A 17,906-nucleotide genomic window follows, 5' to 3' on the forward strand; every position below is an offset into this window, starting at 1 on the left:
GGAACCTGCTCTTCCTCCTCATCTGGAGCTCCTGCTCCCAAACCTGTCTGGTCCTCCCATCTCATCATCACCCTCCCCTGGAGGCCATCGCCTGCCACTCCACTCGTTTGGAATAAGACACTGTGGTTAAAGACATGATGAGTTCATCATCACTTCAGTTCAGTCCAGTCCAGTCGCTCAGTCATGTCTGACTCTGCAACCTCATGAATCGCAGCACGCCAGGCCTCCCTGGCCATCACCAACTCCCGGAGTTCACTCAAACTCACATCCATCGAGTCGGTGATGCCATCCAGCCATCTCACCCTCTGTCATCCCCTTCTCCTCCTGCCCCCAATCCCTCCCAGCATCAGGGTCTTTTCCAATGAGTCAACTCTTCACATCAGGTGGCCAAAGTATTGGAGTTTCAGCTTTAGCATTAGTCCTTCCAATGAACACCCAGGACTGATCTCCTTTAGGATGGACTGGTTGGATCTCCTCGCAGTCCAAGGACTCTTAAGAGTCTTCTCCAACACCACAGTTCAAAAGCATCAATTCTTTGGCGCTCAGCTTTCTTCACAGTCTGACTCTCACATCCATACATGACCACTGGAAAAACCATAGCCTTGACTAGACAAAACTTTGTTGGCAAAGTAATGTCTCTGCTTTTTAATATGCTATCTAGGTTGGTCATAATTTTCCTTCCAAGGAGTAAGCGTCTTTTAATTTCATGGCTGCAATCACCATCTGCAGTGATTTTGGAGCCCAGAAAAAAAAAGTCAGCCACTGTCTCCACTGTTTCCCCATCTATTTCCCATGAAGTGATGGGACCAGATGCCATGATCTTAGTTTTCTGAATGTTGAACTTTAAGCCAACTTTTTCACTCTCCTCTTTCACTTTCATCAAGAGGCTTTTTAGTTCCTCTTCACTTTCTGCCATAAGGGTGGTGTCATCTGCATATCTGAGGTTATTGAGATTTCTTAGCACACTACTAAATTATAATACTAATTCCAAACCTGATTTTGAATCAAGGTGGTATTATTTCTGTTACTTAGAAGTCTCATCATTTTGTGCTGCACAATGAACACTATAAATGAGTAAAAATGACCAGTCTCAGTGAAAGGATTATTGATTGCTAACACAATTATCCATGGAGCAGGGTTCTCACTGCAGGACTCTGAGGGAGATGATGTGCCTGTCGCCTGATGAGGGAGTTTCAGGACTTGGCTGAAAGCACCTTCCCAGAATGACCCTCCAGAGAACTGTCTGAACAAACTAGAGTTTCTAGAACATGGCAGAAATTCAAGAAAGTGTGACAAGAGTGGATTCTGACTGTGAATAGCATCAAATGCCAGAAAAAAGGGCCTAATTAAAGAAAGCCCCAGTGGAAACAAGTCTTGGGGAAGCTGGCAAATTGGCCTGGACGTGGGATGCATTGCTATTTGGTCTAAGGTTGCGATGCCCCCAGCTTTTATTTTTTTAAGCAGTAGAAATCCTTCTTCAAATTGAAACAAAAGTAGAACTCTGACTAAAACTGAGGTCAGGGGTCTGGAACCCCACTACCCAGTCCCACTGACTTTGGCAGTGATGCCAAGCCTGTCTCTAGAACTAGAAATATGGGCCTCTCTCCTGACCCAACCCCTCTGGCTCCTGTCACCACATGCAGTGATATTTGCTAAAACACTTGTCCAGGAATACCTGAGCATGTGTGTGGGGTTGCAATAGCTAACAAATATGGGATCTGATTTTTTTTCCTAAGAAGCTTTCTCAAATTCATATATTTCAAAGTGACTACATGTTGTTCCTTTTGTTTTTTCTCAACTCCAGCAACCAGACACCCAGTCTTAGGAGAATCCGGGTCACCCTCTTCAGCATCTCTCTTAGTTACTTATCTGTGAATCAAATAATAAGTAATTACATGTTATATATATGCATATTTAATAGGCAATTGAGAAACAAATTGGAATAGGCATAATTTCTGCCCTCAAGAAACTTGAAATCTAACACAGATTAAAACTGATAATGGTAGGGAATTCCCTGTCGATCCAGTGGTTTGGACTCTGAGTTCTCACTGCAAAGGGACTGGGTTCAACCCCTGGTTGGGGAATTAAGATCACACAGGCTGTGCCACCAAAAATCCAAAAAACAATTGAGAGATCAGAAATACGCACAGAAATTATGGAAGCCCAGAGAAAAGTGTGTTAGTCGCTCAGTCACCGGTCACATCTGACTCTCTGCCATCCCATGGACTGTAGCCCACCAGGCTCCTCAGTCCATGGGATTCTCCAGGCACGAATACTGGAGTGGGCTGCCATTTCCTTCTCCAGGGGATCTTCATGACCCAGGGATCAAACCCGGGTCTCCTGCATTGCAGGCAGATTCTTTACTGTCTGAGCCAGAAAGTATGTGAACCAGATGACAATGAGAGAAGTTAAAGGATGCTTTCCAGAGAAATGACATTGGACCAAGTTTTGAACAAAAAAAACAAGATTAAGATAAAAACAAATGATTTGCTAAAGTGATGGGCAAAGTCCAGATTGTGAAAAGCTTTGTGCTTTTCCTCTCACAAAGATAAAACCCCAGTCATGGGGAACAGTTGCTAAGGTGAGGGTGGGGTGCCAGCTGGGACAGCAGAGGAGTTACAGGGTAGGTGAGTGCAGGACTGCTCTCCACCTGGGGTGGAGGTCACAATGACCTGCCCCTACGCCAACATTCATAGGCCCACGTGCGTGCTAAGTCACTTCAGTAGTGTCTAACTCCTTGTGACCCCATGGATTGTAGCCCGCCAGGCTCCTCTGTCCGTGGGGATTCATCAAGCAAGAACACTAAAGTGGGTTTCCATGCCCTCCTCCAGGGGATCTTGCTGACCCAGAGATCAAACCCACATCTCTTATATCTCCTGTATTGACAGGCTGGTTCTTTACCTCTGAACCATCTGGGAAGACAAGCAGAGCCACCAAAGATCATATATTTCTCTTGATCAAAAATAAATAACTGTCTCAAAAATCACGACTGCCTGTCTCAAGGTCACCCACTCAGTGCACTGGGGGAAGAAATAAGTCTCCATCAGTGGGGTTTTTTTCCCCTATAGTTATTTGTCAGTTTTCTAAAATATTTATCTGTAAAAAGTACAATATCTGCAAAGTGCAACAAAGTGGAATGCAGTAAAATGAGGCATGCCTGTATTTTTTAAATATTTTGAAATGTGCTAACATTATAATGTTAAATTTTAAAAGGCAAGAATAAAGAGCTATACAGGGTAAGTCCTGACACGCAGAGAAAACAGAGTGGAGGAAAGACAGCAGGATGCCTCCATGGGCCGAAGCAAGAGCAGCTCACCTCACAGGGCTGCACTTGATATGAGGAGAAGATGGCAAAGAAACAGAATCCAAGGAGAACTCACTACCATGTTGCAAGTGCACCTGCTGCTACTGTGTGCCCGGGGTGAGTCACTAACCTCTGCAAACCTCAGTGTTCTCAGATGTGTAACAGGAAATGACTCCTTTGTTGAAAGGATTAACTGAAAGGGCATGTGTACAGCCATCTATAATGTCTTACACAATCGTGGTTCTAAATGATGCATTTAAATAATAAATGATACTAGTCCTTGACGTTTGTTGAATGCTTCTCCAGGTTCAGACACTGTGATCTGCTGCTGCTGCTGCTAAGTCACTTCAGTCGTGTCTGACTCTTCGCGACCCCATGGACTCCAGCCTACCAGGCTTTTCCATCCATGGGATTTGCCAGGCAAGAGTACTGGAGTGGGGTGCCATTGCCTTCTCTGACTGTGATCTGAGTGTTATTTAATTTAATCTTCAAACCACCCGTGGGGTTAGGGATGATTCTTTCCATTTTACAGAAATTGAAGGGCAAAGCAGTTAAAGGAACTTGACCACAACAAAATTCATCAGAAAAGCGATGAGAGACCAAGGAGGATGCAGACCACATCACTCTGAGACCTCGACAGCCCCCAGAGACCCACTGAACCAGGACCGACGCCGGGCTAGAGGCTCAAATCTGCCCCAAGGTTGGTTCAGACCTGCTTCGGCTCAAGGGGTTCCCTGGTGGCTCAGATGTTAAAGAATCCGCCTACAGTGCAGGAGATCTGGGTTCAATCTCTGGGTCAGAGAGATCCCTTGGAGGAGGGCAAGGAAACTCACTCTAGTATTCTTGCCTGAAGAATCCCATGGACAGAGGAACCTGGAGGGATACAGTCCATGGGGTTGCAAAGAGTCAGACATGACTGAGCAACTAAGCACAGCACACAAGCCCCAACGGGTGTGAGCTGGTGCCCCCCATCTCCGTGTGTGTGTGAGTGTATGTGTGAGTGTGTTGTGTGTGAGTGTGTTGTGTGTGTGTGTGTGTGTGTGTGTGTGTGTATGTGAGTGAGACATATGGAACTCACCAGGGTGTTCAAGTGCCACCTACCCCTGCTGTGTGCCCCGGGTGAGTCACTAACCTCTGCAAACCTCAGTGTTCTCATATGTAAAACAGAGAATGACTCTTTTGCCATAAGGATTAATTGAGAGGGCATACATACAGCAATCTATAATGTCTTACACAATTGTGGCTTCCTCAGGAGGATCCTGGTTATTCTTGACGCTTTGCATTCCCATATACATTTTAGAACCAGCCTTTCAACTTCCGTGAAAAACTGTGTTGGGCTTGCATTGTGTTCCTCTGGGGAGAAGTGAAACCTTTATCATATTGTGTTTTCTGCTCAAGATCGTGGGATATTCTTCTTAGATCTCTCTGAGAATTTTTGTTTTTGTTTTTTTTGGGTCTGTGTGTGTGGTGAAAAAAAATCCACACAAAACAAAATTGACCATCTTCACCATTTTTAAGTATATAGTTCAGTGGTGTTAATATGCAGTTGGTGCTCATATCTATTGGTTCCCCATCATTGAATTCGACCAACTGAATCATAAATATCCCCCCAAAATTCCAGAAATTTCCAAAAAGCAAAACTTGAATTTTCTGTGCTCCAGCAACTGTCCACAAAACCTGTACATTGTATTAAGCTTGTAAGTAATGCAGAGATGACTCACAGTGTGCAGGGGTGTATACAGGGGTTGTGTGCAAACACTATACCGTTCACTTACTTTTTGCTGCCCTCCCTGGGTCTTTGCTGCTGCACGCAGCTTTCTCTAATCGTGGCGAGTGGGGCTGCTTTGCATCACCCACACTTCCCAGCTCCCGTAACTGTCCACACTCCACCTCTGACCACATCCCTTTCCTCCCTGCATGTCCACTGCTCCGCTGCATGCCCCTCCCTTCAGGGGCCCTGCTGCCCTTCCTCATCTCCCCGGCCCAGATCCCGAGAAGCCCCGTTTCTGCAGCTCTCTCAGCAGCACCAGCCCCACTCTGCCCCGTCCTGCTCCCTGCACCTCCAGCCTGAGCTCAGGCGGCCTTGGTCTGATTCATCCTCTCCCTTTTCTCATCCCACCACAGGTTGCCGAGAATCACAGGAGGAGAGGTACACACAGTCCTGCAGCTTAAGGAACCGAGCTAAGGGTTCCCAGCAGCCCTTTCTTAGGGAGGGCTCCCTCTCCACCCTCCCCCTGAACCATCAGGACTCTGCTCAGGCCCGTGACCCCCGGCCTCCCTTGCCCAGCAGCTGCCCGTACCCCCTGCTCCCCAGCCTGACAGCCACAGGGGCTGGTGACAGAGGTGCCCTCTTGCCTGCAGTGGGCAGATATGCTCCAGGAGCCCTCTGTTCTCCCAGGACCCTCTGCCTACCTCCCCTCCTTGGATCAGCCCACTTCCTTCTCCATGGCTACACTGCCTCCTACGAGCAGCCACCTAGACTGGTAGGCGTCTGGGGCTCAGAATGGGGCCTGCCCCCTCACCTCCTGGCCTGGGCGACCGTGTCCTCCTGTCCGGCTGGTTCCCTATCCTTCTGAGTCTGTGCAGGTCCAGGCCCGGCCCTGCCACCGACTTCCCATCAGTGACCCACAAACCTGGGCCGCACTTTTCTTCTCTTTATTGTTTAAAAAAGCTGCGTAGCCAGCGTGTGGATTCATCTCGGTGAAACTCAACCAGGGAGGAGCGCGTGTGGTGAAGAGTACCCCACTCGCCGCAACTGGAGACAGCCCCCATGCACCTTCTGGGGTTCCCACCTCAGGTCACTGCAGAGCACATGGGGGCCCTGGGCACAGACTTCGTGAAAGTGGAGAGACCAGGCTTGCCAGCTGCAGACCCCTCCCGTGTTTAATGAGCCAAGTCTCTCAGCATCCGGACCTGGTCATTCCGTGTTCCTACTGGAAGGAAGGTTTTCCTTTAGCAAAAACATTAGATACAGAAAAGCAACAATCTACCTTTGAAACTTAAAGTGTAAGCAGTGATTCACAGAGCTCACAAAATGGAGCAAAAAACAGATCCTCTGTAAGAAATTAATCACATTCATTAAACACAAATCTAAAATAACTTGCATTACATAAAATTCCGAGAAATAAATAAATTGAAGAAATGGTTATGGCGATTAATAAAAATCACCTGTTGTTGTCCCAGTTTCATGTCTATCTTGCTAATTGATTCTCCACCCTGAAAAAAAAGACCATGTCTCATTCCTTTATATGAAGTTGTGTAGACTCATCTCTAGGAATACGAACTCCAGGCGTCGGAAGCTGGGCCTGCCCCGGCTCTGTAAGCGGCTGTGGCCGTGGCCATGGCTGTGGGGCCTGGTGCGGGGCAGCTGGCATGGGCAGGCATCCAGTGGACTCTGTCAGGTGGACATTCCACACCAAAGCTGCCCATGCGGCACCTCCGGTCACGTGGGGGATCAGGCCTCGCCGTGTGGTTGGTGGGGCTGAGAACTGGGTTTCTATTTTATTTTACGAATTTAAATGTAACTCAACCACTGTGGCCAGTGGCTCCTGAATTGGGATGAGCAGCCCTGATGGCTGTTTCCTGCAGAAGTGCTGGTCTCCTCGCTGTGCTGATGCGGAATGGCGAGCTCAGGCAAGGAGCAGGCTTGCAAGTCCTCCTTTTCCCACTCCAGCCGGAGTTCATCCTGCAGGTCCCCGGAAATGCTGCTGACTCAGAGCTTCTCTAAGCAAAACAGTCATCAGAGAGGTCAGAAAAGTGCAAAAGAGGAAAAGATCTGTGTTAAATACAAGACTGTAACTAAATGCCATCACACACCCTCTTAAAGGCACAGTTTAGAGTTCTTATGTGTGAGAATGAGAATGACAGCCTTTTTCATCCAACTATCCTTGGAATGGAAGCTAACACAGGAGAATCCATAGATGTGGGTCTCACCAGGAAGACTATACAATATTATGGTTAAAAATGTCTACTTAGTTGGAATTTTTTAAAAGATACTTTTGATGTGGATCATTCTTTTAAGTCTTTATTGAATCTGTTACAATGTTGCTTCTTTTTTCAATTTATTTATTTTTCACTGAAGGATAATTGCTTTACAGTATTGTGTTGGTTTCTGCCAAAAACATCAGCATGAAGTTGCTTCTGTTTTATGCTTTGATTTTTCAGCCACAAAGCATATGGGACCTTAGTTCCCTGACCAGGAACCGAACCTGTACCCCTAGCATTGGAAGGCAAAGTCTTAACCACTGGACCACCAGGGTAGTCCCTGAAAGTTTTTTTAAAAAGTAGTGGCTCCCTAACTTTTGGGTCATGTGATCTTGGGCAGGTTGTTGAGACTCTAATCCTCACTTTATCTGTAAAGTGAGGAATCAGGATATATTTTACAAGGTTGTGCTAAGTCGCTTCAGTCGTGTCCAACTCTTTGCAACAGTACCAGGCTCCTCAGTCCATGGGATTTTCCAGGCAAGTGTACTGGAGTGGGTTGCCATTTTTTCTCCAGGGATCTTCCTGACCCAAGGATCGAACCCAGGTCTCTCGCACTGTAGGCAGATGCTTTACCATCTGAGCCACCAGGGGATTGCTGAGGGTTAAACAAGACAAAGATGAACAAGGCTTCAGCCCAAACATGGCAGACATTGGATAAATGTCAGGTGTCATCCACTTGTTGTGACCCACTCTGCCCACAGTAGGTTCATGCTTCTCCACTGGTCTTCATAGTGAGGTGGTCTCCCGTTGATGGACTCAGGCTCCTCAACCTCGGCAGAAAGCTGAAGACCATGCGGCCTGGCCCCTAGCAGCCCCCAGTGGGGACCAGAGGGTCATGAATCGCCAGGAAGCAGGTGCAAGGTCAAAGGGGAAGGGGGCGTGAGCTCTACACAGTGAAGACGGGAGCCAGTCCCTGGACGACCCCGCCAGACCCCTGAAAACTAAACTGGGTAAAAGGGGACCCCCAAAATGTTCATTGTTAATTGGAGTCCCTCTTTCAAGAAGAGAAATGTATCAATGGTCCCACAGTCCAGTGAAGGCTGTGCTTGCCGTTTAAGACACATCCTCCTCAGCACCAATCATAGCAGAGTTGTGGGTGTTTGTGGGTTTCTTTGTGTGTGTGTTTGTGGGTCACGTGTGTGTGTTTGGGTTTGGGGGTTTGTTTTGGAGAGAGACAGCTTTCGCTTGCTTGATTTTTGTAGAATAATAAATAACAGTCGGCAAGAAATTCTGCCAGGATGTGGCCACAGCGGTCAAGTTCCCAAACAATCTTCAGTAGCCCTCAACAACCAAACGCAGAAAGGACCTTCCCTGGGGAAAGACGAGGAAATACAGTGGACACCGGCCAGCCTCTACATTTTTGCAAAAGTCCAGCGTCAGAGAAGCCTCCTTGCTCGGCCTACATCTACCGATTGGTCATTCATGATTCAGGTTAAAAACAAAACAGAAGCAAGCATTGTTCTGATCCTTGCCCTGATAACATCCCAAGAAAACTTGAGAGCTGGCAGGAGAGAAGAGCAGATAATGGTCAATGCTGTCACTTGACTTTAGAAAGCACTGATTTTTTTCTTTTAAAGGAACATCTTCAGTTTCCAAGCCCATACACGATTTCTCACTGCAGCTCAAAATTTTCCACTGGGCTCCCTCCTGGTGATTTTGGAGGCACGCAGCAGTAAGTGGCAGCTTGCAGCTAGCAACAGCAAGCGGTAGCTAGAAGCAGGGTCTTAGTCTCTTAGACCAGGAGTCCTAACCACTGGACCGCAGGTGCCAGCAGTTAGGGCTAGGGTCCCTAGTCTTGTCTGCCTAGTCAAGAATGAACTCAGTCAACGAGGCAGAAGGTACAGAGTAAAGAAAGAAGTTTATTGGAAAGAACTGTACTTGCCAAAAGATGCATGGGTGAGTTCAGAGAGAGAGTCGTGCCTTTGGGAAGTTTAAATCCTATATAAAGGGTCAGTTTTCTGGGTCTGTGTCTTCCCTCAAGCCAATTACCTTGCTGTCCCCACTGTCTCAGGACCCTTCCCTGGGATGCACATGCACACCCTCACCATGATGGATCTTGAAGTGAAGGCTTCAGGGAGGAGCAAGACTTGTTATGGCCTGGAATTATCCTCTGACTTCTGACTCAAAAGAGCCTTTCTGGGCATGTGTCGTGTCTCCTTTATCAGACAGGATTTTTTCCTTTCTTTGTTCTTGCCGTGATTACTCCCCTGGAGGTGTTTAACAAGAGACAAAGATTGGCTATTTACCTGTTTTTGTTGGCTATTACTTCCTCAACTGGAGCCTATCTACCTCTTATCTCAGGGAATGCAAAGAGGAGGCTGGTTTATTGTAAATTTCCAATCTGGAGCCCATCTATCTCCTCTCTTACTGGGAACTGACAGGGCCAGCGCAAATGCAGCAGGATCTGCTGGCCACTGGGTAGGCCCGGCCACAGAGGCCAGGAGGTCGGCTCTGTCCTGGGACCACCTGCAACTCCCCCAGAAGAAGGACCTTCCATTCCCGCTTTGCCTGTAAACAGTGTTCCTCAGATCAGCATTAAAGGTCTTTTGCAATCACAGTTGATTTTTCTAGACTGAAAAGAATTGTATTTATTAAGGGCTTTGCTTGGGCTTCCCAGGTGGTGCAGTGGTAGAGAACCCGCCTGCTAATGCAGGAGACACAAGAGACGTGAGTTTGATCCCTGAGTCAGGAAGATCCCCTGGAGGAGGAAATGGCAACCCACTCTAGTATTCTTGCCTAGAGAATCCTCATGGACAGAGGAGCCGGGCGGGTACAATCCATGGGGTCGCAAAGAGTCAGACAAGACTGACCACACACACATACACACACACACAAGGGCTTTGCTCATTTGTGATAAATCACTGAATCCTCCAAATAGCACTTTGAAGATGCTTCTCTCAGCCCAGCAACCTTTCTCAGGAGGGTGATGGACTGAGGTCAGAGGGAGTGGGGGAGGGGCTGCCTGCACCTGCCGGGATCCTGATCGTCACCCTCCCGGTCAGCTTGTCTCCCACCCACCCCCGCTGCTCCACCTGCTGCTTCTCCACTTCTCTGTCACCATCACCTGCAGCCGTGACCACTACCTGGAACCATACTCCCCTTCTCTTCACCACCTGCCTGTCCTCACCTCTCCCCCAAAGCCTGTCCTAGTCACCCCACAGCCCTGGATCTAGTCTGTCTGTTTGGAGATGCTGCGGTATTGGCTGGTGGAGCGGACAGTCCAATTCAGACTTGGTTTCCAGGTTCTGATCATCAATAGTCACTTAAGCCCAGACTCCTGTTGCATTACCTCCCAGAGGCGCCGAGTGTCCACGTTCCCAGGCAGCCTCACCCCCGCCCCCAACAAACACTTGGGGTCACGGCCCAGAGGATGGAGTCCTGACACACACGTGCCTAGGTGAGAGCTCAGCTCCTCAGCCACACTCAAGGCCAGTTCCGTGACAGAGAACAAAGCAAGCAGGACGGGGTGACAGCCGACAGGTCAGGCTGAGGAGCCCCCCAGCCCTGTTCTCAAGAACCTGCTGGAGGACGCACTCCAGCAAAATGAGGGGGTGAAGCAAAGAAGATACGAGACAAGACTCCAGGAAGCAGGAGCCCAATATAGGAGGGGCAGCAGGCAGGCCTGCGGGACCGTCCAGATGGGGGTGGGGAGCAAGCAGCCAATGGAGCAGAGGGGTCAGAACCACGTCCGCTCCAACGGCTATTTCCGAGCATGTGACAGGCGCGTGGAAGAGCAAGGAAAACTGAACAATAGACACACAGAGAACCCGGCGAAAGGAAGTGCGGGCCGTGTGCCTTTGAGGATGGGTGGTGGCAGGAGAAGGACTGTAAACAGCACACTCCGTCCAGAAGTGATTTTCTCTGTAGTTAACATAAGAACCAGTTTTGTTGTCTTGTTGTTTTTGTTTTTGCCGAGAGGCCTGTGGGATCTTAGTCAGGGAGGGAACCCTTGCCTCCCTGCAGTAGAAGCACGGAGCCTTCACCACTGAATTTCCAGGGAAGTCCCTGTGGAACCAGCATTTATTTTACCAAAATATGAGATGTGGATTTGTTATGAGGACGGAGGAAGGGGTGGGTGCTGGGTGGGAGCCGCCGGTATAAGGAGAAGCCAGCCCTCCAAATACTACAGAAGCAGGCAGAAGACCCAGATCAGGAAACAGCAGAAGAAGCACATTGTTTAGAGATCAGAGCAGGGGTGGGAGTGAGGTGGGGGGGTCACTGTCAGAAATGAGGGCTTTGCTTGCCGCGGGGTGCAGTGCTGCCGTGAGTAGAAAGGTGGGGGAAGACTGAACTATTTCCTTGAAAGCCTTTTAATTCCACTTGAGACCTTAAACTATGTACACTTATTATTTAGATAAAATTTCCAAAATAGTACTTTGGTCAGAATTTAGTTAAACAGTGTGAAATACAGTTAAACCCTGTATTTTACAAATTTAATAATGGATGTAGATTTACTAGGACACTTGGCAAGGGTCTGGTCCCAAATGAGAAAGACCTGGGAAGCAGGACCTCCCAGGCACACAGTCCCGCCCACCACAGCCCCCAAGGAGTGAGGAGCGGGGTCACTGCTGATGGCTTCTGACTTAATAACGGGTTTGAAACACAAGACCTCTGACAAACACCTTTAACCTGTTTTCATGATGGAGAGGAATTTTCAATTCAGTTCAGTTCAGTCGCTCATTTGTGTCCGACTCTTCGAGACCCCACAGACTGCAGCACACCAGGCCTCCCTGTCCATCACCAACTCCCGGAGTTTACTCAAACTCATGTCCATCATGTCGGTGATGCCATCCAACCATCTCACCCTCTGTCATCCCCTTCTCCTCCTGCCTTCAATCTTTCCCAGCATCTGGGTCTTTTCCAATGAGTCACCTCTTCACATCAGGTGGCCAAAGTATTGGAGTTTCAGCTTCAGCATCAGTCTGTCCAATGAATATTCAGGACTGATTTCCTTTAGGATGGACTGGTTGGATCTCCTTGCTGTCCAAGGGACTCTCAAGAGTTTTCTCCAACACCACAGTTCAAAAGCATCAATTCTTCGGCGCTCAGCTTTCTTCACAGTCCAACGCTCACATCCATACATGACCACAGGAAAAACCATAGCTTTGACTAGACGGGCTTTTGTTAGTAAAGTAATGTCTCTGCTTTTTAATATGCTATCTAGGTTGGTCATACTTTTCTTTCAAGGAACAAGCGTCTTTTAATTTCATGGCTGCAGTCACCATCTGCAGTGATTTTGGAGCCCCCAAAAATAAAGTCTGACACCGTTTCCACTGTTTCCCCATCTATTTGCCATGAAGTAATGGGACTGGATGCCATGATGTTAGTTTTCTGGATGTTGAGTTTTAAGCCAACATTTAGGAATTTAGGGAAACTTAAGAAGAAGGGATGGTTTCTGACCTGAAACACGCAGGTCAGCTGTCTACACTGCTCAGGCCATTTTCTCCCTCCCCCCTTTTCCCCACCTACGGGCCCTAAAACAAGGGGTTTGGGGAAACCAGGAAGACTTTGTGCGGAGCTCTTGTCCCTATGAATTTGGGATTATCCCAAATTCCTCCGTGGTGGCAATTCACATCTTCCTTATTCACACAGCAGCATCCTGTCCCCATAGGAACAACTGAATGAAATTTAAGACTTTGAGCCCCACCCGAGAGCCCGTGGTTACCAGCATCCCCGAAGGCCATCACTTAGGGCAATTCTTGGTGTCCAGACAATGCAATGATACATTTCCCAGGGGCTGGTGGAATCCTGGGCTGAATGAACCCCGGCAAGCATTGGACGTGGTCACAGGCGCAGAGAGAGAACAAGGATTCGCGTCCGGAAGGGTTTGTGACTCACCGAGGACGCTGTGAACCGACAGAGCCGGCAGCTTGAGAAGGTGCCTGAGGAGAAGGGGGTGGGGGCTGGGGTGATTTTCTGCTGGAACCGTCAGGCAAAAACCTCAGGAAGCAGGCAGGGCTAGTAGACTGGCCGTAGTGACTGTGGCCACTCATCCCAACTCTTCCTGCCACTGCTGGCTCTCTGTCCCGTCACCCACCATCACCCTGCTGTCCATCTACTGAACGAGAGGACGTCTGGCTCTAAGTGGAGGTGGTGAGGAAGCAGTTACGGAGCATTCACTTAAAACACTGTCGTTTAACTAAACTGCTGACCCTTCCTCACACACCTGCCTGGGGTTCCCAGGGACCCATTGTTTTTCATTGTCTAAAACTTCATCATTCCTGGTTGTGGCTCACGACACCAACTTAGAGCAAAACGGACAGGAACTGCCAGCCACATCTACACAATTGTCAGAAAACTGAGAAACCATAAGATTTCAGGCAACGGTTACTCACCACTTTGGAATACAAAATACTGAGTTCCATGGGCTTCATCTATCTAGTCACTACTATAACCCTGTGTGCAGGAGACAGGAAGTGTCAGTTGTGTCCAACTCTTTGTGACGCTAAGGACTGTAGCCTGCCAGGCTCCTCTGTCCATGGGATTCTCCAGGCAAGAACACTGGAGTGGGTTGCCATTCCCTTCTCCAGGATCTTCCTGACCCAGGGATCGAACCTGCGTCTCCTGCATTGCAGGCAGATTCTTTACCATCTGAGCCAACAGAGATGACCTGGTAAATCCTTGTTCCTGAGTTAATGAATGAATGGTCAGCACACTTATAAAAAATTCTCCAAGTCCGTTTCTGGATATTTATCGGAAGAAAACACAGCAGTAACTTGAAAAGATCTTCACCCTCACATTCACCACAGAATTATTTACAACAGCCAAGATCTGGAAACGACGTAAATGTCCATCAGTGTTTGAATGGATAAAGATGTGCTCCCCACACAATGGGACAGTATTTGTTCAGCCACAAAGAATGAGATCCTGCTGTTTGCAACACGCGGGTGGACCCCAAGGGCATTTTGCTCAGTGAAGTAAGTCAGACAAAGACAAACACTGAGTGACCTCACTGCAAACAGCAGACAGGCACCGAGCTCATAGACATAGAATACAGACGGATGGTGGCTAGAGCAGGTGGCAGGGGTCGGGGCGTGGGCGAAAGGGAGTCAAAGGCTGCAAACTTGTAGTTATATAATAAATAAATCATTAGAATACCACATACAGCATGGCGGCTGTAGGTAATAATTCTGTATGCATATGTGAAAGCTGCTAAGAATAGACCCTAAAAGTGCTCCTCATGAGGAAAAAAACAAAATTCTGTAATATGGATGCTGATCAATGTTCGTTAGACTAACTGGGATGATCATTCCACAGAATGTACAAATATAGAATCACTATATTGTATGCCTGTTACCTATATGATGTTAGATGTTAACTACACCTCAAAAAAAAAAAACAAAAAAAAAACAGAAAAAAAAAACTGAAGCAACAAAAACAAACTCTCCAGGGAAAGAAACAAAGGGCAAAATGTTTAATCCTACAGATACGTCACTGCTGTGAAAAATGCACAGAACATTTTGAGGCTCCAAGAAAATGTTTTTAAAATCCCTGATCTCGTGAAAGTGAGAGGCTGAGCTCAGCCCCGTGAAAGCACTCTCTTCACGAGAATGAATGTCAAACTCTGTGCGTGAAAAAGAAGGAAAATCCTGAGAGTCACCCAGGGAGAGGTGACCTGCCCGCTGTGAAAGCGCAGAAAAAGGAACTGAATAAATGGATCAGATTTAAGGAAACGACTCACTTCTATGGTGGGGGTGACGGTGTTTAATGGGGAGAACAAGGTGAGAGGGAAATGAAAGAAAAACTGGGGAGACTCGTTCAGGGAGAAAAAATTTAAAGATAAAAAGTTTTCATTTCGAAGCTTCCCTCTTCCCAGCATCTTTCTGAACAGAGCTTGACCAGAAACAAGAACGGGGGAGCAGAATTTACCCACAGGGAGCTGGTGACCGCATCAGGGCCCAGAGGGGATCCCCAGACCATTGTTCTCATGAAGGGACCTGGGGCCGCGACTGGGGACTTGCACACCCGCTCGGGCCACACTCGCGCCACACTCGCGTCCATGTCCACTCGGCGGCGTCTCTGAGCCACGCGGGGACGTAATTCCTCACTGGACCAGTTGGTGCCTCTCCAGCTCAGCCACTTCTGTGCGAGCAGCCTGGATGCAGAGACACCTTCAGACATTTTCAAGACCTAGGTCCGTTGCTGGTGAAGGTTCGTCCGGGAGCTGCTTCCGTGGCCACGGGGCCCAGGTCAGAAGGGCGAGTTCAGGGTCCTCTCTTACTCCTGAAGGGATGTGGGGCTCACCCCTGTCCTGGTCTCAGATAGGGGTCCTCAGGTGTAAATAGCACAGGATGACTGTGTAGACGGGCTCTGTGCCCCGTCCACCAGCAACAGCATGGCTCCGGAGACAGAGACCCACGGTAGACTGAAGGCGGGGCCGTGGCCACACCAGGCAAGTCCAGCAGAACCAACAACCGGGCCTGGGCATCCGGGGGCCCTGACGGGGCTCAGAATGAACCCCACAAGGAGAGAGCCCCACAGGGGAGGAGGCTGCCTGGGCAGGTTGGCCCCAGCTCAGCTCCCACTGGACAAGCTGCACAGGACACCCCACGTGAGATGGATGGAACCCACAGTGTGCTCAGTCATTTCAGTCGTGTCCGACTCTGTGACATCATGGACCATAGCCCACCAGGGTCCTCTATCCATGGGATTTCCCTATAGGAATACTGGTGTGAGTTGCCATTCCCTTCTCCAGAGGGATCTTCCCGACCCAGGGTTCAAACCCGCATCTCTGGTGTCTCCTGCAGTGCAGGCAGATTCTTTATCACTGAGCCATCAGGGAAGCCCAGAACCTACAGAATCACAAGAAATAAAAAACCAATGGATGTTTAAGCCACCAAGATTTGGCGAGTTTGCTACTCAGGACGTATAACTTGAGAAATAACGCTAATAGAAGTTCTAAAGACGTTTCCATCCTTGACAAAGCTCTATTCCTTCCACAGACCACTCTGAAGAGGAAGTCGTCACTGAATGACTAAATGCCTCTGGGTTCACATCCATGAACAGAGCCTCTGTCCTAGGGTGGGAAGATGGAGCGGCAGGGAGGCACATGGGCACCTGCCAGGCACCAGGGTCATCCAAACCCACCAGCTCAGCCACCTCCCCAGCCCTCCCCCAGGGCCCACACCGTTGGCTTGTTAGAAATAAAATTCAGATTTTTACTCTTTTTAATTTCTCCTTTTAAAATTCAAATATCCACTGACATAGTCACTCCACATACTACAGAAAAGCAGGGCAAACAGCCCCGGAGATGTGAGCCAGGTCCGTGTCACCCCAGAGAAGCAGGGGGCTGCCAGGCCCAGGTGCTTTGCCCGGGGTGAGGGGTGGAGGCACCAGGCCCGGCGTTACAGCCAGGCTTCAAGCAGGTCTGCATAGGGGGCTGGTCCTTCCCCTGCCCAGTCACCCTCGGACCATCCACGAACCTGTCACTCTTCCTGAGCTGGCCACCTCCCCGGTGTTCCTCAGGGGATCAGCACCCAGATGCTGCCTGCCCAGCACAGCTTTGTGATCAAGAGCTGGGGCAGTGACCCTGGGCCACACGCCTCTCATTGTCCTGACAGGGAGGTCAGAGCTGGTCTCGTGAGCAGCACCCAGAGGACGGTGGGGCGGTGGGGGAACGGGGTGACTGGAAGAGATGGAGACCAGAGGTGGGCTTCACGCTGACCGCGGCTGCTCATCTTAGGAAGCAGAATCAAGGGTCAGCTTTCCAAGGAGAGGATGTAAAAAGCCTCCAAGAGGGACAATCTTTCATGGCTACAACATTTACCCCCAAACATTACTACATCCCCTTCACCTGAGTCTGGGTCCACACTGCATCACAGATGACAGAGGAAAACTGGTTGTCACTAGAATTATTTATGACCAACCTCATAGAAGTTGATTGTTTGGGCAGAGTTGTTGTTCAGTCGCTAAGTCATGTCCAACTCTTTGCGACCCCAAGCACTGAAGGACACCAGGCTCCGCCACCGTCTCCTGGAGTTTGGGCGGAATTACTCACGTGGTAAATGAAACCTGATGCTACGTTTCCAAGACCTCAAAAGGCCTGAAACTTAGGCAGGAAAGAGCTGGTCTTCCCCAGGAGCTCAGTGGGCAGACAAGAAGAGCAGTCATGCAGACCTGGCGTCACGACCCGCTACCCATTCCCCTGCAGCTGTGGGTCTCTCTGAGAGTCTAGTTAAAGCTACAAAGTCTTCCTGAGAAAGACACATGTGACCACAAGCTTTGTGTATGTTCACATGGAGCTTAGGGACCAGAAGTCCATCCTTGTGGCTTTGCTGGCAGAGCGTGGGCTCCAGACTAAGAATCTTCCACGTGATGCCTGGGGTCCTGCCCCAAGGCCGGGAGATAGGAGCTCATGTTCTGCTCTGCCGTTTATGAGCTGTGGTCACACCACTTAACCCTCGACCACAGACTGGGGATCACATTGCATCTCAAGGATTGTAGTGAGGCTTAAAATCAGTTGAGAAGATTCACCTGCTAGTGCATTATCTGCACACAAACACCTGTGAAAGCGATGCCTGAACAACACATGGGTGACACTCATCTGCAAGTCCTAAGAAAGTGCTGGTTCAGCTGAAAGACCAGGTTTCCAGGTCACTGCTGGACACAGGCCGCCACA

The 17,906-nt window shown here is 49.0% G+C and overlaps 1 long non-coding RNA gene across 1 annotated transcript; it reads right to left on the reverse strand.

Annotated features, from left to right (window-relative positions):
- Positions 1-5,945: 5,945 nt before the first annotated feature.
- On the reverse strand, positions 5,946-6,704 carry LOC104973587 (uncharacterized). The gene is made up of 2 exons (XR_810232.4): positions 6,473-6,704; positions 5,946-6,237 (listed from the first exon to the last, which is right to left on the reverse strand). It is a non-coding gene; the product is annotated as an uncharacterized lncRNA (long non-coding RNA).
- Positions 6,705-17,906: the final 11,202 nt, after the last annotated feature.

This window comes from Bos taurus, chromosome 12, assembly GCF_002263795.3.
Source record: "Bos taurus isolate L1 Dominette 01449 registration number 42190680 breed Hereford chromosome 12, ARS-UCD2.0, whole genome shotgun sequence".
Classification (NCBI taxonomy): domain Eukaryota; kingdom Metazoa; phylum Chordata; class Mammalia; order Artiodactyla; family Bovidae; genus Bos; species Bos taurus.